The 25,850-nt window shown below is 40.3% G+C and overlaps 1 protein-coding gene across 7 annotated transcripts in view; it reads right to left on the bottom strand.

Moving 5' to 3' along the window:
• Window positions 1–25,850, bottom strand: part of NOL4 (nucleolar protein 4) — a 203,402-nt gene that overhangs the window by 104,171 nt on the left and 73,381 nt on the right. Inside the window, exon 1 of one of the 7 annotated variants that reach the window (XM_071554592.1) lies at window positions 3,078–3,185. The exons of the other annotated variants lie outside the window; for them this stretch is intronic. The gene's annotated coding sequence lies outside the window, so the exon portion shown is untranslated. Of the gene's footprint in view, window positions 1–3,077; window positions 3,186–25,850 lie in introns of those variants that run through there. 7 annotated transcript variants of the gene reach the window in all.

The raw sequence follows: 25,850 nt of genomic DNA, 5'->3' as shown, positions 1-25,850 counted from the left end.
AATGAGAGTATCAGCAGCAAGATCCCTATTGGGAATTAAAGTTTTTGACTTTATACTTGTAGATGTTAAAAGACACACAGTTCTGTGAGGTGCGGTGTACCACCCAGAAGGTGCTGAACATATTACCTATTTTTCCTTGAGTGAGAATGTGAATGAAAGAGGGAGAAATTTCTAGTCATAAATTCTAAATGGAGGTTGTAGGCAGAAGCTGTGCTGTACAAGTTTTGGGGGCTACTTTTGCAACAGTGAGAAATGCTTCAAGGAAAGAGAGCAACACAGTACCAACAGTATTTTTCTGATTGGTGTCATAATTCAAAACCTTGATTTGGTGAATAAGCACACACACTAAATTATCCTACTTACTTTTATGCATGGAAGAGACACTCCAGAAAGCATTATGTTAGCCAGTTCAACATCTGATAAGCAGACAGCCTGAACACTGGGACACAGTGTGGCACAAGAAGAAGGCAGTTCAAGAAGTGTGTAGTACCTGTTGGGAGCGGGAATGCTGGGCAGGAAAGAAATGAAGAGAAAAGCCCATGCAGACTCACCCACTGCTGTGGGGAAGCCAACAGCTCTCAGAACAGGAGAGTGCCAAAGAGAAGTCCTGGAAGAACATGCAATTTTTATTTATTTTTAAGACTTTAGGAACTCTGACTTTTTGTATATAGCAAGCAGAGTCATCTCTGCTTTTTAGTTTCTGGTAACTCCAGGAGCTTCAGTTTATTTTACCAAAACAGAGTTCATAGAGGAGTTTCCTCAAGTTTGGTGGCATGGGCTGCTGAGTGTGAGCAGTCTTTGCCAATTGTACCTGTCTGTGCGTAATACAGTCCCACTGCTACAAGAAGCATTAACACTTTAACCCTGCAGAAAGAATGCAAACAGAGGTTATGGGTTTGGATCCATGCTTTGAACCCCATTGCACTTCATCACATGCAGTTAGTCCTGTTTACAATTGGTGCTTGAAGTTTTCTAGAAATGCAGATAAGGAATTCAAGACTCTTTGTGAAAACTCAGTCCTAATACAACTTGGACCAGTTTCCTAAAATCACACACTTTGTAGAAGACAAAATAAGATGAGATAATGTTTGAGCAGTCAACATTATTCCATTTAACACAAGTTAAATGTTGGAGAAAAATAATGAGAAGATTCATGGCCTTGAGATAAAAAATGAAAAAAATTTAACTTCTTAGTTACTTAATTTAATAAAAGTACACACAAGGTAGAAAAATTGTGGATTTAGCAATCTCAATTATTCTAAAAGCTGTAAGCAGCTATGTTAAAACTATATCCTCACAGCGGTGGTGAAAATACACAATGAAACCTCTATAAATCTTTCCTAGTCGTTTTTTTTATCAAAGGAACATTTTAATCAGTAATTTAATTTGACAGATATCAACCGATAATTCCATAGTGCATTCATTTGATGAATATTCTCTTACCCTCATCCCCACTTTGTTTGGCATTTCTGTCACCCATATGTCTACCACAGATTCAAGGGCCAGCCTAAATAATGGCTTAAAGCTCCATACCCTTTGTGTCTATTTCTATAGTCCTTCATAACAGATGTACACTAACTACTGAGTTTTTTTAACTACAAAGAAGACAGGCAGTGTTTTGGATTATCAGTCCTCTTACTACTTGGCAAACCAGCCAAATAAAAGCAGTTTAACGGGATGACTACTCTAACCAGTCTGGAGCTTATGTGTGACTCTTCCTGGGCTGTCCTGGGAGGGAGGAGAAAAAAAAACCAACTGTCCTTTCACTACCCACTCCTTAGACTCAGATCTCTAGAAAGGCTCTTTTATTGTATCAGTCAAGATGCTCCCCCTTTTGACTCTACAGACACACAGAGAAATAAAACATGCTGTTTCTTTAAGCAGATTGAGTGTGTTTATTCGAATTTTTCAACAATAAGCATTTTAGATAGGAGAAAAATACCTATCCTGCAAGGTGAACACAAGTCTTTAATACCCTCATTGTTATTTACCATGAATCACTAAAGGGCCTCATTAAAACAAAGACTGCAAATGTATATGCATATATTGTCTGCATATGTATATGTACATACATATTACAGAAACACACAAGCATGCATACATTTTATACATCTAAAACACATATATGCATAATAGGTCTAAGTTAGAGAATACTGCTATATAGTAAACAACCATTAAACAATTACAAAGGGAGTTTTTTAATTAACACTGGAAAAAGCACGCATACTAAATGTGAAAATCCATAGGCTGAACATATAAACTCTGCTGGAAAAATAAGTTTAGGAAAAGCTGACAGTGATAAAAAGCAGACAGTTAAAATCTTACTGCAAATAGCCCAGTTTAAAGCTGGGAGTCTTAAGCATTTATCAAAGTGAAAAGCAGGATCATATCAAAGAAAGGCAGAACACTAAAATAACCAGAATACTAAAATACCCAGAAATGGAATAGCTAGAATACCCTCTGTTTAATGCTACCAGCAAGAAAAAAGCCACACACTTCACACACTGCGTCATGTCACACACCACCTTAATTCAGCTACATTAAAATGAGTTTTCCTCAAAGAAAAGCTTGTATTATGACTACACCTTTAAAAAGCTCATGTTTTCTCTCTTTGGGTTTTAACATGAAGAAAAAACAAGACTGAACCAGGAGTTGTAAATTTTCATGCTTAATTTGATAGTTCAGCACTTTTGCAGTTGGGTTTTCAGTACACACAGACCAGTTTCCTTAAGGTTTCCCACTTATTTGTCAGCACTCAGGAATTCTTAAGCACAGTGCACAGTGCATACACAATTTGCAAGCCATGCTCATCATCTCTTGTTCAGCTTTATGCACCAAATGAGACACATTTCAGGTTTCTAGGTGTGTGTCTCACAATGATGTTTTAAAATTTTATCACCTAGTTTCCAGGGAACCGAGGCTTTGAATCTATATTTGAAATACCACCTGAATGGGTGAACCATAGTGGTATTCCATACACAGCCTCCTGCTGTCATTCCACTGTTGGCATGGGACAGTCTTCACCAAGACTTAGAAAACCTCATTCAATATTTGTCTCTGGAGGATCTGACACTTACTGTGAATTCTGCTCTTCAACTTAAATACCAGTGTCTGTGGCAGGCCAATTCTATCATTGCAGATACAGCATCCCTCAGGCGAGGTCCAACCTTTCTCTTGCAGTGCACCCAGGGATTAGCTTGACTTCCCCTAAATTCTCTCCAGTGCACAGTACGAGCTAATCTTTCCTGTAGGAAGCAGGAGATGGGGTTGCCATGACAACAGAGCACATTCTAGCAGTGGGACCACTGAGATGAGCTGAAAAGACGACAGTGAAACATGCACTCAGCCTTCCTCCAGGGCTATGGGCTTCTTCCTCCAGGATTTAATTCCCCTGCAAGTTTACTGACAGGCTAGGAGGTTGATTAGCTATGTATTTTGCTATGGGGAGATTACCAGTTAAGAATATGGTTGAGAGATCATAGCATTATTTAATGAAAGTGCCATTCCTGCTTATATTAAATTCCTGATTTAAGCGTGGCTGCTTTTAAACCAATACTCATTCATACACATTAGTCCTACACTTAGTCCACAATAACGTCTTACTGTAATAAAGTCACAAGTCAAGCCCTGTACTCCAGCTTTGGTTTTCTTGCATATCAACCACGTTTTTATGCCCTTACACACATATGCTCATACACACACATGCACACAAAGAGCACAGTGTAACATCTGTTTGGAGCTCAAAGGGTTCTGCTGATGGGGGAGGGGGCAAATCACAGAGAAAGGCAAATCACAGCAGCCATGAGTCTTATACAAATGACTCAACCACAATAAGATTTGGGAGCCCTGTTCATCAGGCAAAAGAAAATTGAGTAATCTATACTGTAAATATCAGCTATTTTCTGCCCCAGAATAATGTCTGAATCCTATATTTTAAAGATTTTTTCCTCAATGAGAATAATATAAAGCTTTCATAGTTCCTGCATTTCAATTATTTACACATTTTTAATTGCTCAATCAAATTTTCATGCAAAGGGGTTTTCTTTGTGTTTCAATTTCTCTTACAAAACCACACAACATATTATTGTGGTAAATTCCTGGAGGCTGGAGCATGACTGTGTCTTCTCCTGTTATTTCAGACACAAGCATGTCTCAGTGAGCTTTCACATTAAATACATAGCAACTGAAAATGTAAAGCCAGACTCTCATCATGCTTTTAACCATATATTTGCACAGGACAGATTCCTCTCGCCTTTGTGCCTTCGCTCTCAAGAATGTAACATGTGTGGCTACACACAACACTGGCAGGCAACAGTCCCCTCAGTAACTGTAAAGGCTTGACCTATGTGAATAGTAAAAAAGCTGCAGATGAGCCAAATCTACACCATCTGAATCCATTTCTCTCTCCAGAGATTTTAAAAGCAAAGAACCTCCATGATGGACTCCGACACATGAAAGAGAAAGAGACCAGGGACTGCATTTTGCCAGAGCTCCTACGGGCAGGGGAGGCAGGGGTGGACAAAAAAGTGGACAAATGTATAGCAGCTTTCCCTCTACAGCAAGTTATGCAGAACAGTTGGCAGGTTAGTCCCAATTTACTTCACAAACCACAGAAGGTCAAGAATAAGGCTTTGGCTAGAGAGGGAAGGTACCTTCTTGGGGAGGCCCCTTTCTGCCTGGAATAGGTAAGGAAATCTCTGGGAAGTCTGGGTGGATGGGGGTGTTTGGAAGCCCGGGTCAGGATTTCCAAATTATTATCAAATCATTGTTTTTATCCTGATACTAGACTAATTGCATTTACAATGAGAAGTCTCCAGACAAAACCCAACCCCCCAAAAAGCATACCTTTTATTTTCCATAGCTAGGCAATATTGCCTGTCTGCAATCTTGAAAAGTATCTCAGTGTTACATAACCCATGCAAGTTTTACTTTAACTTGGATTTTAGCATGTGTCAGAATATATATGCACAAAACAGTATCCCTCAGAATCTGCTGGCTTTGACTCTTCCACAGCTTGCTATGAAGATGAATTACACCACACAGTATAGCACCTGTATTTATTATCATCTAATTAGCGTTAGTTTTACTTTTTTTCCTCCACTTTTCCACTCCTGTTCTATCCAGCTGGAGAAATGCCAAATCATGTAAGCAACATATGGCTTTGCTTTTGAAATCACCCAGACAGAAGTCCAAATACTGAAAAATCTTTGCCTAAATAATTTTCAGCTTGAGAGACAATATTTTGCACCTTCAATTCCAGTGGGAAACACTGATATTTGTAGGTATGCAAATTGGCTTTGAGGAAAAAGGGCATATAATCAGATGTTGAATGATGTTACAGATTTTTCCTGTCATATGCTGTCTCCTCACAGTGTGAAAAGAACAGTCAACAGCAAGATTAATGCTGTGAAAATTGCTAAACTACTATTACAGTTAATGAAAGCAAAGTTCTGTTTCCTTTTTTGTCTCACAAACTATGACTGTAGAAATCAGTAAATATTGCCCTTAGAATACAAACATCCATTTCTTAATGCTCATGTGCAGAACTTCCCTTTAATAATAATGCATCCTGTTTCTGGAAATTTGGTCTTTCAGCCAAATACAAAACATAAAAACTATGTTACTTTAGTTGTTGGATAGGGAATGGATTTCCCTGCCAGCACTCTAAACAAGTAGCACCCAGTTACAAAACTGGCTCCAAACTACCTGTGACCACCTTCTTATTTCTGGCAAAAATTTCCTGGGTTTTATTTCAGATGAATACCCAAATCATCCTCTCAGCAGGAACACACCCTCTCACACACACATAATGAAACAAAAGCACTTTAAATGAGCTCACAGGTATTCCTACTGCATACATATCCTTGAGTATCTCCAGGAAAAGGCAACTGTTTTTAGTGAACCCAGGTGGAGTATGCCAAAACAGTGGATAAGATAAATGAAAGCAGAGGATGTATATTTAAGCAGTCTGCTCTAACTAAGGAACAACATATATGTGTAACATACCAGGAGCAAAGCAGCATGCTTCTAAGACTCGAGTGTAGTATCAGCTTTAGGTCTTTAGCAGAAAGTCCCCTCACTGTTCTCATAGCTCTGTCCTACCTTTTTTGAAGGTAAAATCTACCTTTATCAAGTTTAGAGTCTAAATTTTGTCCTTTGTCTACCCTCTTGCTTGTAAGGGGATGAGAAGTGAATACACAACAGTCTCTTTTCCTCTCAGTATGACACCCACAGTTTAACGACAAGACATGGGAGCTCAGGAGACACATCCTGTCCTACGTTTCTGCATGAATTCACAGCTATGGACACAAATGAAGAGTCTGAGGATTTCACATGGATAATAAACAAGAGAAAGGAGAGGAAAATATATATAGGTTCAACATAAAAGGCTGACATGAGAAAGTGAAGGTTTCTGGTTTGTTTTTCTTTTTCTTTACTGTGCTTAACTATGAAACCATCATTGAATTCTCATTTTTGTTATATAGTTTATGTACCTAGCTTTTCACAAAGTCCTTTAAAATCTGTGAATGAAAGGAAATATCAATCTTCTTTTTAAGTATGATTAATCTGAGATTAAACGGTGCTAAATGCTGAGTCCTGAACAAAAGGTTTAAGCACATGTAAGTCTTGGTGAAACAGAGCAACAGTGCCCAGTACTTTACAGGATCAAAACCATGACTTCAGGTTTTAGGACTCCTAATTCCCTATCCTTTCCTTTCTCTTTTTAAATATATCTTGGTTACTGAGACCCTGCTTTTCTCAGATTAATTCCTTATACAAAACAATAAGTGACCTTCAGTCCTTGTGCAGTGATACATCAATCATCAGCCTACACCAGCACAAGCTGTACCACCTTCTGACAGCAAACACTGATTTCATATTCTAAGCAAAGAACTAATGGCACAGGGCTAAATAATCAGCATACAGCTCTAATACATAAATGAAAAACAAATATTTGCTCTTTTTTCTTCCAAGATTGTAACAAAACTGTTCTTATACACCATTTTTTTTAAATATGTCATATAATTAAGCATTTTGCTCCTGTCATTTTACCAGTGGATCACCCAGGCAATCAGGACGTATTTTCAGTATGTCTTACACTGTTTTCTCCCCCTGTGGTTCCTCTCAGTTTACTGACTTTACTAAAGGTTACAGATAGGAGTAGGTATAAGCAGAATCAATGTTGAAGAATTTTGAATCAAATAATTTTGTAAGTAATGATACTTTTCAGGAGATAAATTTTTTTTAACGTGTAAAAAATTTAGAAGTGTTGTGATTTCCTTCTAATAGCCAAAGTAATGTATACAGTAAAATTAAAACAGCCTGTACTTGTAAAATTGTTCTATAATTTTGTCTTCTTAAGCAAATGTTTTGCATTTTAGGAAAGTAGTGCAAATGTGAAAGTACTCACTGAAGGGATGAGCTATCCCACTGTGAGACATGGCAACACTAAATAATGTTAAACTAAATTATTTCTACACTAAAATCATAAACGCACGATGAGGTCAGATATTCTCTAGATCTGTAATTCTAGTTTATCAGATTGGAATGGTGAAGAGGCATAGCAAAGATAAAAATACTCTTTCAAATGTCTGTTGCTTATATAGCTTCTAAAAAACCTGAATTTCATAACTTTCTTAAACGGGCAATGGGATGGGACTGAGCAATCTACAAAGGTCCCTTCCAAATTCAACTATTCTGTGATTCCGTGAGTTACATGGGCTACTTTGTGGCAGTACAGTCTTGACCCTGATATTAACTCATCTAGTTAAAACCTGGTTGTAATAATGCCAAGGGCATGGGTTCAATCCCCTATGTGGGCCATTGACTTAAGAGTTGGACTCGATGATCCTTGTGGGTCCCTTCCAACTCAGAATAGTCTGTGATTCTGTTGAGCTACACCAACAATAAAGGATTATATCACACTTCTGTCTGATAGACATTCTTATTCAAAAAGAGGATATATAGAAAATAATAAGGACTTTAAAATATGTATTATTTCTAGCATTAAGCCCTTAACATTCTACTGCAAGAGCAAAAGAACAGATATACTCTCCCAACACTGACACAAGCCAAGAGCCAGAGGCTTGATGGAAAACAGAGACAGCATGTTTCCCTGGCTTACCCTCTCACCATCCAGTTACCTTTTTACAGAATCACAGAATCCATTAGGTTGGAAAAGACCTCTGAGATCAAGTCCAACCTTTGACTGATCACCATCTTGTCAACTAGCCCATGGCCCTAAGTGCCACATCTAGTCTTTCCTTAAACACCTCCAGGGATGGTGACTCCACCACCTCCCTGGACAGCCCATTCCAATGTTTAACAACGCTTTCAATGAAGAAATTCTTCATGATGTCCAACCTGAACCTCCCCTGGCACAGCTTAAGGTTTTGTCCTCTCATCCTGTCACTTGTTACCTGGAAGAAGAGGCTGACCTCTACCTGGCTAAAATCTCCGTTCAAGTTGCTGCAGAGAGAGATAAGGTCTCCCAAGCTTCCTCTTCTGGAAGTGGAGGGGTGGAAAAGGGGAAGCTACTGTTCACTGTTTTGCTGTCTATTTATTTTCTGGCAGATCTAATATTAAGCTTGCAGTCCTCCTTCAGTCTGCAACTTCATCAACGTCTTTGTCTGCCAAAAACCTTGTCTACTTTTTCCAACTGCATTATCTGATTAAATATCTACCTACAACTCCCACTAAATGCATATCTCAGCACTACTTTTTGTTTTGTGATCCCAGGTAACTCAGTCTTGTCAACAACTCTCATCTTGCTCTCCAGCCTTTTTTCAAACCATTTATGAGTATTTTGGACAGTAAGAACCCTACTGCAAATCCATTTAGACTCCACTGGTAACCTCTCTCCACTGAGAGAACTAAATATTTATTTATATTCTCAGTTTCTGATTTTTCAACTACTTAGATACCACAGAGCCTTCACAAGGGGCCTTACTGAAAACCTGTAAGAAATCCAGACGGCTTACATTTTCATCCCTGTTGCTTAGGGCTACCTTCCTTTACGAAAGATTAGCATAGGAACAAGCAAGCTGAAATGGCCCAGCACAGACCTCAGAGAGAGGTACCAATTAAACTGAGAGAATGTTTGGGTGTTCAAGTGCTCAGGTTTGCAGACCCTGACCCTTCTCTGAACTGCACACAGATCTACCCTACACTAGACACAAGCTCAGCACTTCTTTCACACTAATACTTTTGACTCCTGACAGGTTTGAGCTCCTGATTTTCCTCAGTTCACTGTATCTCTGCACTGTGTTACTGTGCTCCTGCAGAGAAACCCAGTTCTTCGGGATAGTTTCTACCAATGTGACCAATGAAGACCTCTGATTTCTTTCACCTGCAGTTCCCTGGATAACAGCTGCAGCATTCACATTTGCAATCTTCCATTTCAGTGCAAGATGCTTTGAAGGTCAACCATTTTTTATCTACCTAAATATAAGTGTGACCATTAAACTACATATTCCCAGAAAGGAAATTCAAGGCACGTGCACTTACAATATTTAAATTAGCTATTATCTGGGTAGTATCACAGAAAAGCTGCATTTACCACTATGTAAATTTGGACAAATGAAAATGTTCAGCAATGTAGAACCTATTCATGCTCTGAGATAAGACAGTTCATTTAAAAATCTATGTTTTGCAAGCTCAGTGTTATTGCTGTTACACAGTGTTGAAGTATAGTCTCTGAATTTATAGCACAAAACCTGTCAGAGTTCAAGGAGTATCCGGATGACACTCTTAGTGATATGGTTTAGTTTTAGGCAGTCTTGTGAGTAGCAGGGAGTTGAACTTGATCCTTATGGGTCTCTTCAAAATTGTGATATTCTATTATTCTCTGATTCTAATATTTACATTTAACACTATTGAAGCTAATTGATTTCTGTGTAGTCCTGTGAATTTTGCTCTAATACCTCATGTCTTTGTGCATAAGCTATTCAATTAGGGCAGGGTAGCATCCTGTGTTTTCAGACAAAACAATATGAACACGATCAGAGTATTTATTTATTGTTTTATTCTTTCAGTATACATTATTACAGCTGAAAGGCAGTATCTCTGTACCACACGCCTCAGTCTGGCTTTTTCAGCTGATTTTAAAAATCCAGAGAATCCAAGTTTTTATTGTTCAAGCATTGAAGAAATTCAAATAGTGCCTTTAGTTAAGAAAACAAAACTTAATATAAATTAGTTTTATTGGAGTAATTTCTGCTTCATTACTCATATGTATGACATTATGGGATATTATCAGTATGATAAATGCTTTTTATAGTGCTCATGGTTTCAAATGAAATTAATTTTGAAAGCTGCATCAAATTTCCTTCCTATTATTCCAATTCATGTCACTGCAGTACTTTAGATGACCCCATGTGCAATCTGTGTTTCAATGCATTTAGATCCATTTTCAATGCTCCAGGAAGTCTGATTTTCAATTATATAGTATTTGGTCTTTTCAGAAATTTACAGCTCTTTTTCCCATGTATACCAATTTAAGTTACTGTTGAGGAGAAAGACACTGATATTAGAAGAAGCTGGAAAGGGATGCAGTAACACATAAGAAGACAACTGAAAGTTCTGTAAGCAGCTTTGAAAGACCGAAATGAGTGTTTCCCTATCATGCTAGGAAGGAAGTTCTTTTAAAGCTCCCTGAGTAGCTTTCACAGAATCACAGAATCATAGAATATTTTGGGGTTGAAGGGACCTGAAAGATCATCAAGTCCTAACCCCCTTTGTCATGGGCAACGACAGCTTCCACTAGACCAGGTTGCTCAAAGTCCCATCCAATCTGGTCTTGAACACTTCCAGGGATGGGCCATCCACAACTTCTCTGAGCAATCTGTTCCAGGGTCTGATCACCCTCACAGGAAAGAATTTCTTCCTAATATCTAATCTAAACCTACTTTTTTTCAGTTTGAAGCCATTGCCTCTTGTCCTATCACTACACAAATTATTAATTCAGAGCAGGAGAAAATATTTGAAGTAATTACTGTCTTAAAAATCACAGTAAATAACAAAGATTACACAAACCATGAGGATGTTTCTCCTGGAGTTGCCATTTATGACAGACACATAGGGAAATCAAGGAAAGATAACAAGAAAAGTGATACCATGTTAGTGGCTGAGCAAAGTAGCAAAAAAGCACCCTAGTTATTTATCTTTTAAAATCTAAGGATAAATATTTTGTATACAACCATGAGTACCAAAATCAAAAGTGAAGCAGTTTATGCTTTATTTCATTGCATAACCATAAAGAGACAAGAAGGATATGCGAGCCAGTTCTGGCTCCACAAAGCATCATAATCAAGGACTGTACAATAGGTGAAAGTAGCTGAATATTCACATTTTCAATCTGGTTGAATAAGAAGTTTATTCATAATTACCCCATTGCTACTAGAATGAAAATCAAGGAAGAGAATAAGGTGAAGCTAAAGAAAGTGCAAGCTGTAAAACATGCTTTTCAAATGCCCAGTTAGAAAGGTATATCGAAGACCTTTTAAAGCATAGCTGATCTGTACCCAATTCCTTGCATCAGTTCCTTGCTTTGTTACGAGGTGCATCTCTGGAAGACTTGCATGGGATCATAGAATCATAGAATCATAGAATCAATTGGGTTGGAAAAGACCTCCAAGATCATCGAGTCCAACCCTTGGTCCAACTCCAGTCCATTTACTAGATCATGGCACTCAACGCCACGTCCAATCTGCGTTTAAAAATCTCTAGGGATGGTGAATCCACCACCTCTCTGGGCAGCCCATTCCAATGCCTGATTACTCTCTCTGGAAAGAATTTTTTTCTGATATCCAACTTAAATTTCCCCTGGCAGAGCTTAAGCCCGTGCCCCCTTGTCCTATTGCTGACTGCCTGGGAGAAGAGACCAGCCCCACCTGGATAGAACTTCCCTTCAGGTAGTTCTAGACAGTGATGAGGTCACCTCTGAGCCTCCTCTTCTCCAGGCTAAACAACCCCAGCTCCCTCAGCCTCTCCCCATAGGGCTTGTGCTCCACTCCCTTCACCAGCCTTGTTGCTCTTCTCTGGACCCGCTCCAGCACCTCAATATCCTTTCTGAACTGAGGGGCCCAGAACTGAACACAGTACTCAAGGTGTGGCCTCACCAACGCAGAGTCCAGGGGAAGGATCACTTCCCTGGTCCTGCTGGCCACGCTATTTTTGATACAGGACAGGATCCCATTGGCCTTCTTGGCCACCTGGGCACACTGTTGGCTCATGTTGAGCTTCCTGTCAGTTAGTACCCCAAGGTCCCTTTCTGCCTGGCTGCTCTCCAGCCACTCTGTGCCCAGCCTGGAGCGCTGCAGGGGGTTGTTGTGGCCAAAGTGCAGGACCCGGCACTTGGCCTTGTTGAACTTCATCCCATTGGAATCAGCCCATCTCTCAAGTCTATCCAGATCCCTCTGCAGAGCCCTCCTGCCTTCGAGCAGATCAACACTCCCTCCCAGCTTGGTGTCATCAGCAAATTTGCTGATGATGGACTCAATCCCCTCATCTAAATCATCAATAAAGATGTTAAACTGGACTGGACCCAATACAGACCCCTGGGGAACACCACTAGTGACTGGCCGCAAGCTGGATGCAGCTCCGTTCACCAGCACTCTCTGGGCCCGACCCTCCAGCCAGCTCTTAATCCAGGAGAGGGTACACTTGTCCAAGCCATGGGCTACCAGCTTTTCCAGGAGTATATTATGGGAGACAGTGTCAAAGGCCTTGCTGAAGTCCAGATAGACCACATCCACAGCCTTCCCCTCATCCACCAGGTGGGTCACCTGATTGTAAAAAGACATCAGGTTGGTCAGACAGGACCTGCCCCTCCTAAACCCATGCTGGCTGGCTCTAATCCCTTGTCCACCCTGAAGGTGCTGTGTGATTGCACTCAGGATGAACTGCTCCATAACCCTGCCAGGCACGGAGGTCAGGCTGACAGGCCTGTAGTTGCCAGGGTCCTGCTTGCAGCCCTTTTTGTGGATTGGGGTGACATTGGCCAACCTCCAATCATCTGGGACCTCCCTAGAGAGCCAGGACTGTTGGAAGATGATGGAGAGCGGTTTGGCAAGCTCTTCTGCCAGCTCCTTCATCACCCTGGGATGGATTCCATCTGGTCCCATATATTTGTTAGGATCCAGCTGGCTCAGTAAGTCAGTAACTATTTCCTCCTGGAATACAGGAGGGGTATTCAGCTCCCTCTCCCTGTCTACCAGCTCCAGAGGCCAGTTGTCTTGAGGGCCACCTGTCCTACTGGTGAAAACTGAGGCAAAGTAGGTGTTAAGTACCTCAGCCTTCTCCTCATGCTGAAGCAATACCATGTCAAGAGAACACGAAGAAGAGTACAAAGAAAACTTTACTTCCTCTTGCTTTTTCCACCTAGTTCCAAAGCTCTGTTAACCTTTATCAGCAGGTATAGTAAAAATAGTTCTTTGGCCCTGGTAGGAGGAACAGCTAAACCAGTTTCCAGAGGGCAATTGTGTAATACTCATTTAAATAGCTATCTTACGTTCTCACCAGAGGAGAAGGCAGTTGACTGATTCAGTATCTCAGCTGGCATTAGACTCATGAATTACATGAAGAAAATATTCCAAGGACACCTACCCTGCAGTAAACCCTTCATGCACTGCAGATAAGAAATCAAAATTAAAAAAGTTGAGCCATGAGAGCATTACCTGGATCATAATCTGGGCTTATTTCATCTGCTAGCTAATGCTCACAGACACATATTAATGTTAAGGAACATCTCATCTCAGAGAGGGGATACAGCCATAAAACTGACGTCAGAGTATTTACTGTAGAGAAGGATGGGTAGAGGGAAAGGGATATCACATCCATAGTGCTCAAAGCAAAGCATTCTTCATGTGTATAGTAAGGTAGCAGAAAAAACTATCATGTCAAGACAGCAACTGATGTCTTCTTCCCTCTCCTGCTTTGAGAAAAACAAACATTTAATCAATGAATTTGTGAAAACCAAACTCCAATATGTTTCACAAAAGCGAGGAACAGCACTACCTGAATGAACTTCTATCCTAAGACATCAAATAAAAAAATTATATGGTCTTTAAGTCTCAGTTGAAGTAAAAAATTTCCCTATTCTTTCTTCACAATCATGATGCATAATTGGTCTGCAGTACACTACCAGATTAAGTACTGCTTTTATAGTAAGGAAAAGTCTTACAGTAAAATCCCTTTAAATCTGTGGGAATTACTACAGAAATTTCAGCAATCTTTGGATATGATACATCTTGCAACATCAATGTTTTACTGGAAACAGTTTGCTCACCATGGAAAAGGTAAAGACATATTATTAGCTGTATTTTCTAGTTATGACAGCATAAATAAATTCTGTGTATCTAACCTCCAAATACCTTGATTAACCTCGACTTCCTGCAGATCTAATCCCCTGCCCACCAATGTCAAGAAGATTTGCATTAGGGCCTGTGTTTCAGACACAGAGGGGGACAATGAACTGACATTCTCTATGAAGGACGGTTGAGCTGAGATTTACAAACTGATCTAAGACATTTGGTCAAACAACAACAAAAGGATTGTTCAAAGCCTAATCAAGCAGTGACAAAACCACTTGGGGACCCCACAGTGCAAAATTGATTCCTGTGAGAAGTGTGTTACCAGGACTAGGGGCTTGAATTCCAGTCATGCACAGCATCTCATGTGGGTCCTGCAAAATTTATCTGTCTCCTACAGGTGACTTTAATGGTACTGTAACCTTCCAATTTAAGAAAAATATACAAAACTATACTAAATGCATGACAGAGGGGTTAGCCAAATCTTGACCAATTTAAGTGTCACTTCCTTCCCAATCACATGGCTGGTGCCCCTAAAATAAAAATGTTAGCAAGTCTAACGTCCCCTATGCAAGACAAAATTGATGAGGGTAACATTGGTAACTAGTCCTGATAGCAGTCTAGTCTCATCCATGCAGTGCAGCAGTGGGATGTGGGGGGTATTATTGTTAGTTCCCACCCACATATCAGTTCTGAAACTCCCACTAGTAAACACGACTCAGGAAGACTCTTCCCCACCAATGTTCACATTACATAAAGGCTTTGATTATATCAAAATTAGAACAGTAACATCCTTCCCCTGCATCTCAGACTTACAGATTTTCATGAACCAAATAAGGTCCCTTTGATTTTGTTGGTTTCTTTTAATTTTTGTTCACATTTTCTGCGACCAAATCACTAAAATGTCAAGGATGCACAGAGAATCATTTCTAGAGCAGTGCCCTGGGGTACTGGTTCCTCAGTGAGAAGGATGGATGTGAGCTTCTAGTTTGCTTTTGCGAAGCTGGTACACTGGTTTGACGTTGCCAGTAGGCGCATCTTGCAGGACCGCCTGTAACACCTGCGTCTCCACGGAGCTCTGCACCCAAGGCATGTACGAGTGTGTCACTCTTTGCACAGAAGAGGGAGATAAGGTGGCACAAGCAGCCAAGCTGGTGAGTCCAGCTGCAGCACAGAGCAACCATTGAGGAGCATACCCATGCACCAGAGTGCCTATTTGGAGGAGGCAGGCACATGCAATTTAGGCAGAGATTCCCTCACAGTTTATTTTTTCTTTTAATGAACATCATCAAACACAGCCAGGCTTTTGTTTTAGAGGGATTCCTCCTGCCATGTGAGAAAGGTTAAGGAAAAGAAAGTGAGAGTGTCAGCAGAGTACAAGAGGGGAAGTAAAGAGAGATAAAATGGCAGAAGTGGGAAGCCAAGGATTTGTCCTATTTGCCCTCTAGTGATTTTTCTTTGGGTTAGTTGGTTTGGGTTTTTTTAAGAATTTCTGCTTAACTGGTGTGCACATGTAAGTGCATTAGCATTATACACCTTGGCTGGTATCAGGTCACCTTATGCCAGGCATTGCACCCATACAGGAGGGTACCCACCTCCATGATCCAAAAGCTTACTGCTGAATCAAGCAAGACAAGACAGAAAATACATGCATTTAAAGAAATATTTTCATCTCCACTGTTCAGACAAAAAAAAAAAAAAAAAAAAAAAAAAAGACAAAGATAACATAAAAAGACTTGACTAGGGCAAAGATTACCAGGAAAGAAATGCAAACCCATTGAATCCCTGATTCTGCATCTGCCTATCTCATGACCAGACCAGGGCTTGCACAGTAGTCACTTCCACAACGCTGGGGTTTTTTGCTGCCTAGCCATTTTCTTCCAACACCCCAAAAAGGATAATTTTTTCAGAGGTACTTTGTCTGATGTATTTTTTTCTTTGTGTAACCACTGGTGCACATAATAACATAATCTCCATCAAAAAAAAAAAAAAAAGAGTAGCAAATTGTCATCAGTAACAGAGCCAAAACTACTACAATTATATACCATCAAGTATTTGACATACAGACGTGACACCTAGAAATCTAAAACCAAGCACAAATTATCACAGTGGGTCAAGCAGATTCTTCTGGTCAAATACCCCAATTTAAGGCAGATGTTGAGCAAAAGACTAAAGGAACGGTCAAATATAATGGCCCTTCTCTTACTACATCTTTGCAGCTTCCAGCAATCAACTTTATATCATCTTCTCTGAGTAAAGATTTTAAAATATTTACTGAATAGCCATCAGTTGATCTATGCCTCAGGACTATGTTCATTTGACTTTTGAACTGTTGGGGTTTTTTTGCTTCTGCAACATTCTGTGACACTAATACCTCAACTCAATGATGACCTGTGTGAAAAAGGTCTTTTATTTTTTATGATCTCATTGCCTGATCATTTTACTCTGTCCAAATTTCTACAGTATGAAAAACAGTGTAGAATAATATCACGTTTACCACTATACACTGCTTAGACTGTACACACCTCTGGCATACCACTCCCTCAGGCATATTTTCTCCACACCTCTTTCTATTCTAGTCCTTCTTCATGGTGTCTTCTCCAAGCCTAGAGTATCTTATTTTAGTATTTGTATTATAACATCAGTTTCAAGATGCAATAATATAATTAAGTTCGATGAAGCACACAGAATATAACATGATGATGAACTCATATTTTGTATGTAATTTTTTTGTGATTTTGAACAGAGTTTTAAGAAACAGCAAAGATTTTTAGCTAACATTTCTCCCTAAGTGGACAAATATGAAATCAATTCACATATAAAAAATTTAGCAGTGGTAGATTGAGAAGTTCAAATCTGCTATTCTTCCATAAAAAGCTAACAATCCCTTCTGTGGAAGAACCTACAAGCTGTTTCTAAAGCTCACATCAGTAGCTCTGATGAGCAGGACCCAAACTACAGGCTTTCAGAATACACTGATATGTATTTCCAGCTAAGAAATCCTACACAGGAATACAGAAAATTGGTTTAAACTCTTCCATCCTCTGCTTAGCACACATCTCTAAAAAATATCAGAGAATGTCTCACAGATTACCTCAGCTTTTGTACAGTAAATAAGGACAACAAAAGTCCCTTGGAAAACAGTCCGAAACAGTATGAAGTCTATGCAACAGAAGTTATACATTGAAACAAGTAGGAAGCCAACACTGACTGTTCAGTCAGTAAATAATAATGCATCAAAAAGAGGATGCATCTTAACTGTGCCTTCATATTACAGATTCTATAGTTAAAGCTTTAAAATTCCACAATATGTGAAAATATTAACAGTCACGCATTGGTTACTATTCTAGAAAATTTCCTGGAGATGGTATTTATTTAGGTAGAAAACTCCCTCATGGGAGATTCAGTACATCTCTTCCTGAGCTTCCCAAGGGGACAGCAGTCAGACAAACTCACTTCAGCATCCTGCAGTACAACACAAACAACATAATGCAGGACATTCAGTCAGGACAAGCAGCCACCGCCAGTGTCTCATTAGGCTGCCACAGGAAGTAAAGGCTTCACAGAGGGATATTACTATTCCCACCACTGAATCCATGGTATATAGAAAAGCCATCTTTTCTCTGCACATATTTATATGAATATTACTCAATACCAGAGGGAAACCCTTTCCTAGGCTTTCTTTCCCCCAACTTCCAGCACACAAACCCAAGTCCTGTCTCTAAGTAACAGGCCTGAGGCTATTCTATTTATAGACACCCTAGCCTTAAGCAAAATACACAGTATGTCGATTCAGTTAATAAAACCAGCACCATAGATGGCTTTCTCTAGTACAGCACAGTACCTATAACCAATTCACTGTGTCTCTGATACTTAATAAATGCATTTAATATGAACACAGCATCTAATTAAGTTGTCAAGGTTTGTGATATCACAGATAAAGTGAAAAGAACTCAAAAAAAACGTGAGTTATTTATCCAGAAGTTTCACTTTTATGATATAAGGTGCCCCAAATCAGAAGTCCAAACTTCTCAAAATTTTTAGGGAAATCATACATATACACATAAGTATAAACAAATCCCCAAATCTGCATTTTGTTTGGCAAAACACATTTTTACATTTCATTTGGTCTTTCATTGGGTCTTGCTTGAATGAACGTTCTGCTTGCAGCTGTTCTAAAAACCAATAACATTCTCTGGAGAAATGAAACAAGAAATGAAACAAAAAGCTTTCATGGACCTAAGGATCCTCTCATTGTGAATGCAGTCAAACTTGTTGGCAACAAACAGGTGGATCTAGAAGCCATTGTGCGGCAGGAAAACAAGGTCATAGTTGCCATTACAGAAACAAGAGATGGGATGATTTGCACGACTTCAGTGCTTCAATGGATGGCTATAAACACTTTAGAAGGAACAGACAAGGAAGGAGAGGCAGTGGGGTAGTCCTGTAAGTTCTCAATTGTTTTGATTGTCTGTAGCTCAATGATGGTGATGAAAGGGTTGAGTGTTTATGAGTAAGAATCAGGAAAAGGCTAACAAGGCAGATATCATGAAGGAAGTCTGTTACAGACCTCACAATCAGGATGAAGAGGCAGATGAAATCTTCTAAAAGCAATTGGGAGAAATCTCACAATCAGTAGCCCTTGTTCTTGTGGGAGTCTTCAACTTACCAGATGTCTGCTGGAAATGCAATACAGTGGAGAAGAAACAATCTAGGAGGTTCCTGAAGTGTGTGGAAGAGGGTGAGTGACCCAGCAAGGAAAAGTGACCCAATGGACCTGTTGTTTGTGAACAAAAGGGACTGGTGGTTGATGTGATACTTGAAGGCCATCTTGGGCCCAGTGATCACAAAATCAGAGTTTTCAGTTCTTGGAGAATGAAGGAGAGGTGACAGCAGGACTGACACTGTGGACTTTTGGAGGGCAGACTTTGGCCTGTTTAGGAAACTGATTGACAGTGTCCCTTGGGAGACATCCTGAAGGGCAAAGGAATCCAGGAAGGTTGGATGTTCCTCAAAAGGGAAATCTTAAAGGCACAGGAGCAGGACATCCTCATGTCCCAAGAGATGAGCCAGTGGCAGAGAATAGCCTGACTAAACAGAGACATTTGGCTGGAAATCAAGGAGAGTTTACGACCTTTGGAAGAAGGGGCGGGCAACTCAGAACTAGAAGGATGTTATGAGGTTATAAAGGGAGAAAATTAGAAGAGCCAAAGCCCAACTAGAACATAATCTGTCTATTGCCATAAAAGAAAAAAAAAATTATTCTATGCATCAGCAGCAAAAGGAGGGCTAATGAGAATCTCCGTCCTTTACTGGATGCAGAGGGAAACATAATGACAAAGGATGAGGAAAAGACTCAGGTACTCATGCCTTCTTTGCCTCAGTCTCTACTATTAAGACCAGTTGCCCTCAGGAAAAGCCCCTGAGATGGAAGACAGGGAGCAGAGTGAAGCTCCCATAATCCAAGGGAAAATGCTCAATAAACTGCTGCAGCACTTAGACACACACAAGTCTATGGGGTCAGATAGAACCCACCCAAGGGTACTGAGGGAGCTGGTGGAAGCACTCAGAATTGTCCTTCCCACCATTTATCATCAGTTCTGGTTAACTGGGGAGGTCCTTGGTGACTGGAGGTGAGCCAATTTGACACCCATCCACAGGAAGGGCCAGAAAGAGGATATGGGATACTACAGGTCTATCAGTCTGATCTCAGAACCAGGGAAGATTATGGAGCAGATACTCATGCAGCACGTACAGAACAACCAGGGGATCAGGCCCAGCCAGCATAGATTTAGGAAATGCAGGTGCTGCTTGACTAACCTGACCTCCTTCTAGGACAAGGTGGTTCACCTAGTGGATGAGGTAAAGGTTCATGATGTCTACCTGGACTTAGTAAAGCCATTGGTCCTCGCTCCCACAGCATTCTCCTGGACAAACTGGCAGCCTGCAGCTTTGACAGGCGTACCCCTCACTGGGTTAAAAACTGGCCAGACAGCTGGGCCAAGACAGTGGTGGCAAATGGAGCTTCCAGTCACCAGTAGTGTTCACAGGGTTCAGTACTGGGGTCAATTCTGTTTAATTTCTTCACCGGTGATCTGGAAGAGGGGATCAAGTGCACTCTCAGCAAGTTTGCAGATGACACTAAGCTAGGCAGGAGTGTTGTTCTGCTGAAGGGCAGGAAGGCTCTGCAGAGGGATCTGGACAGGCTGGATCAATGGGCTGAGGCCAATAGTGTGAGGTTCAACTATGTGAACTGCTGGGTTCTGCACTTTGATCCCAACAACCCCAAACAGCACTACAGGCTCAAGGAAGAGTGGCTGCGAAGCTTTCCAGAGGAAAAGGAGCTGGGGGTGCTGGTCACCAGTCAGTTGAACATGAGCCAGCAATGTACCCAGGAGGCCAAGAATGTCAATGGCATCCTGGCCTGTATCAGGAATAGTGTGTCCAACAGGACTAGGGCAGTGATTGTCCCCCTGTACTCAGCAGAGGTGAGGCCACATCTCAAGTACCGTGTTCTGTTCTGGGCCCCTCACTACAAGAAAGACATTGAGGTGTTGGAGCAAGTCCACAGAAGGACAACAAAGTTGGTTAAGGTTCTGGAGCACGAGCCTTAAAAGGAGCATCTGAGGGAGCTGGATTTGTTTAGTCTGGAGAAAAGAAAGCTCAGGGACGAATTTATTGTTCTCTAAAACTAGCATTAAGATGCTGTTAGGGGTCCAAAGAAGTTTTTCCAGTGAAACAGGTTAGAGCAAAAGAGGTATAGCCAGAGAAGCAAATGATGCATTCTCCAGGCATTTTTCTATCCTACTCATTAGCATCCCTTCACCACTTCATATCTCAGCTCCTGAATGAAGAATTATTTCATCTGTTTTGGTTGAAAAAAGCTACAGAAAATTAATTCTGTTGTTACTGTTGATAGTGTTGTTACTGTTAATATTGTTATCATCATCATCTCTCTTAATAATCCCCAGAAATGGCTCTGGGTCCACAGACAGACTGATGCCTGTAGCTTCTGTACAACCCTGAGTTGTTCCTGCAGTGCTGGGCAACAGACAAAATACTGTGACTGGCTTTCCTCCTGAACATCCCATACTTGAGAGGAATGAATGCTTGAAAATTATTAGTGTGAGGGACAGAAAAGGTAAAAGATACATCATGAACATGGGCTATTATGTTTTTCATATTTAAGTAAAAGCAGATGTAAGCTATGAGAGGCTAATGGGGCATTACTTACACAGTCTCAATGTAGCAAAACTAATGGAAACATTTTTCTTTTTAGCTCTCAAATACATGTTAAAATGGAATTATATGGCAGAAGGGGTGTAGCCAGCATGACATTTTCCCCAGATGTTTGAATTCCTGGTTATCCTTTCCCTCGAAGTGGTGATTCACCTCTTCAAAGCTTTATTCCCTCTACCTATGTCAGCAGTATGTGAATGTCTTCACAGCTTCTTTTTTGTTTCTGCAACTAGTAGTTTTGAGGGAGAAAGGAATATTTGGACTAGAAAAAGGCACCTTATTTTCCTTCTTCTCTTGGGCACAATGTTGACAAATTTCCACCCTATGCCTTCCCTTCTCTGCAAGGAGAGTAGTAGAAGTCAAATGGCAGCTTATTAGCACTCACTATGCTCACTACTGCCTCAGGCTGGGATCTCTGCCAGAAAGTGAGGCTTTGGGATTAAAGGAGAGAAACACTGTTCACTGCAAGAAATCCAGCCCTTTCTCAAGCTTGCAGATAGAGAATCATAGAATTGTTTAGGTTGGAAAAGACCTTTAAGATCATCAAGTCTAACCATTAAACCAGCACTGCCAAGACCATCACTAAACCATGTTCCCAGATGCCACATATATACACCTTTTAAATACTTCCAGGGATAGTGACTCAACCATTTCCCTGAGCAGCCTGTTCTGTTGCTTTAAAACACTTTTGTGGAAGAAAATTGTTCCTTATAACCAATCTATAACTCCCTTGGTACAACTGAAGGCCATTTCCTCTTGTCCTCTCACTTGTTACCTGGGAGAAGAGAGAGAACCCCACCTGGCTACAACCCCCTTTCAGGTAGCATCAGAAAGGGTAGAGCAGCACCACCACCTGCTCTCCCAGGGGAATCCCTGTTGGGATACTGGTTCTAGACTTGTGCAGAAAGACACATTCCAACACCACCTTGACTGAATCTGCTCTTTTGCACAAAGGACCTGAGTTATTCTCAAACTGTTCAATGAAGAAAGCAAGTTTATTCTTGAAAGAACTAATTTCAGTGGTCTTTCTTAAGAAAGGCATTGCTCTCTTCAGGTGGCATTTTCCCTTCAAACTGAAGAAGAAAAATTAATTTCCATAAAGGGCAATAAGTGAGAAGTATCTTGGGCATGACTTACATACCCAGTAGCCATTTACATGCATGTTTACCAAAACTTTTAGTTAATTATTTACCCCAACTTGTTCTGCTATCCCACTAATAATTTCCTTTCTTGTTAAAGAAGTGTACTCATACCAAGCATTCTGACAAGTAAGAGGCAGGTCTGGGTACCTTCATAAGTATTAAGGTTGACAGATGTGGCCAACAGATTTTTACTCATTATAATAAATAATCAGGAAAAAAGGCAGACTATAGATTTTCCTTTCCTTTAGCTGCCAGCCACCAGCTACTGTCTTCACACACAACTAAATGAAGTCACCACACTGTCACAGCCCTCATCCTTCAGAGAGTGAAGAAAACTGCACAAAGTAAGAACTAATGCTAGGTTAAGACCTGGGGGATTACAGCAGCAACAATACAGTCAGAACACAGGCAGTATTTCATTACAAGATCCAATACAGTATCCAATATACAGTCAATATTGCCACTAAGAATTATACTGGTTCAACAAAGTACCTAATTCAGTTAAGTACATATCAAGTGTGCTCAACTAGGCCTTGTTTGTATCCTTAGCACAGCAGCTATTTCAGCAACACTGCCTATGACACCGCTTCCTTTCAAAAAAAGAGCAAAATTTGCACCAAATAGGAAGCACCATCCAATGAAATCCAAGGAGTCTGACACTTCTTTTGAGACTCACAGGCTACTGTTCCATGACTTTTTAGGCCACAACAAAACGATGTAAAAACATTTTGCTGAGCAGGAACAGATAAAGTCATGTTTAACTCTAACCTTCAGCCAGGTCTCTTTATATCTTCTCATGCCTCAGCTTGAATCCCTACAAACTGGGGTAAGGAGCTTGTGAATCATAGGAAAATGCGATTTCCCCATTTGGTTTGCTTGGTTGGTTTTGTGTTTGCTTTGACCAAGAAGCAAAATTTGTTATCTGACAAAGAAGTCACTGAAAAAAAGTCATTGATGTAACATCACTCCTTTTGTCCCAGTGAATACATTCCTGTTCTTGTGATTAATAACTAGGTCTACAGAAAATACAGTAATCTAATTCCCACTTGTTAGAAATCTACCAGGCACCATACTAAGATCATTTAAAAGAGGGTTTGAAGATTGTTTTATTTTTTGAGAAATAAAAACAACCCTCAAAGGCATGTGGAATTCAATAATGCCATAAGAAGCCATTAATTGCAGAACAACTTCATTAAAACTTTGTTTGCTTCAGGGTTAACTGCTAAGAAATATACTCTATCCAGTGAATTACATTATAATATACTTCCTTGGTGACTATAGTTGGTAATCTTTTACATCACTTTTCAGTTGTGAGTTTTACATTGCAACTCTTCCCTACTTCAGTAAAATATGACTTAATTAAAACAAACACTAAGAGGTTAAAAATTCAGATAATTAAAATTATAAAACTCACAGACCAATCACGGAGCCAAATATTACTAAGAAACACTTTCTTTTGAATGAAACATTTTTAATACTTGGGGAAATAATTTACGTTGGCAGAATTTTGATATCAGTAGACCTCTAGTGGCTATTACAGTAATTGATGATTACATTACTTTTTTAAAAAACAAATATACTCTTCAGAAAACAGGAAAAACTTCACAGAAGCAAAACTGCAGCAAAATGTTTTCAGACTTGTTAACCCATAATAAATGCCTCATTTCACAACTGTTATCCAACAAATACATAGAAGCCCAGTTCTCACTGGTTTTAATATAATTATACATTTGCAAATTTAGTAATCAAACCCCAAATCTAAATCAGCAGTGGATGTTTTCAAATTTTCTGAGATTAACCCGTAAATATTTGCCAAACACTCTGAGGGAGCTCTTTACAGGTCAGGTCTTAAAGGGGCAGGAAAGCACTTCCCTGCTCCCCTGGCAGGGCAGGTGCTCTCACCCTGCCCACACACCACCCCTCCTCATCCTGCTTGCTTCAGGGAAAGACCTCAGACCTAAAAGTCAGAAACAGCGTGCAGAGGGCTTGGGACAGTCCCTAGTCTGGACTGGGAGCTGTGAGACAGGAGAACATCGCCATGTGGTGTAGCTAGCCATGTCTCTAGGCTAGTCATATGTGGAGCCAGCCACTGTCAGTATTGGGTAAAATATCCATTTTAATGATTTTTCATTCATTTTAGGTAAACTGTCACATTTCAGTGCCTATGTGCAAGTGTAAAATAGACAGGATGCCCTGAAGTGATTTAGTAAAGGAACCAGTAAAGGGCAAGTCTTCATGACCTTTGAAAAATCAGTCTACATTAGCATAATGCAATCTCAAAGACAAGGATTTGATGTCTAAACAAGGGACACTCAACCCTGAAGTTGGAGCCTTTGCTCATTTAATTTGCTTTTTTGAAGTTTTTGTCATAACATTACATTTCCCTAAATTATCTGAAATGCAGTTCAGGAGCCTGGGTGTGTGTGTGTGTGTCTCGGCTTCGCGAACGAAGATTTGGGAAGAGCTGTCCCCACGTGGGTGTGCCCTTCCAGCCTGCGCAGTGGATTTTAGGTGAGGCTCAGTGTGCGCAGAACTGGCCCCACCGTTTAAGTCCTGAGGTTCACCTGCCATGGCAGAGTGAGCTTGGACAGTGACAGTGAAGTCCTTGAGACTAGAACCTACAGCACCCGGCATTTCCCAGGAGGTCTCCCATCCAAGTACTAATCCGGGGCTGACCCTGCTTAGCTTCCGAGATCTGACAGGATCGGATGTCAGGGAGGAATTTAATTTCTCTTAGGAGCCTGGGTATACATTTACAATTTTTCTCTTTCCCATACTCCTTAATACGAAAGGGTCAGACTTTCCACAAAATACAGAAAGGCAACAAGGAAAATCTGTATGAATATTAGCCATCTTATCCTTGTCCATGTGACCAGTTAAAAGGCTTTTGACATTTAGGACTAACAAACATGTAATGGCTTTTACAGATGGTATTAACTATTTTTTTTTCTCTGAGGGAATCCAAAAGGGATCAAGGGGGTTTACCTTCTAGGGAGATACACTTAGGGTCATACAGTATTAGTAAGAAAGCAGTATGAAAATGAAATTCTCATTGCCTGAGGGCCTCCCACTTGCCCATTTAAGAGGTTCCACTTTGGTTAGTTTGTGCATACTCTTTCATTCAGATATATTGTAGATTCAGGGTAGCTTCCTTCCTCAC

Source organism: Pithys albifrons, chromosome 4 (assembly GCF_047495875.1).
Source record: "Pithys albifrons albifrons isolate INPA30051 chromosome 4, PitAlb_v1, whole genome shotgun sequence".
In the NCBI taxonomy this organism is placed as follows: Eukaryota; Metazoa; Chordata; class Aves; order Passeriformes; family Thamnophilidae; genus Pithys; species Pithys albifrons.
This window is presented reverse-complemented; position numbering and strand designations above follow the sequence as displayed.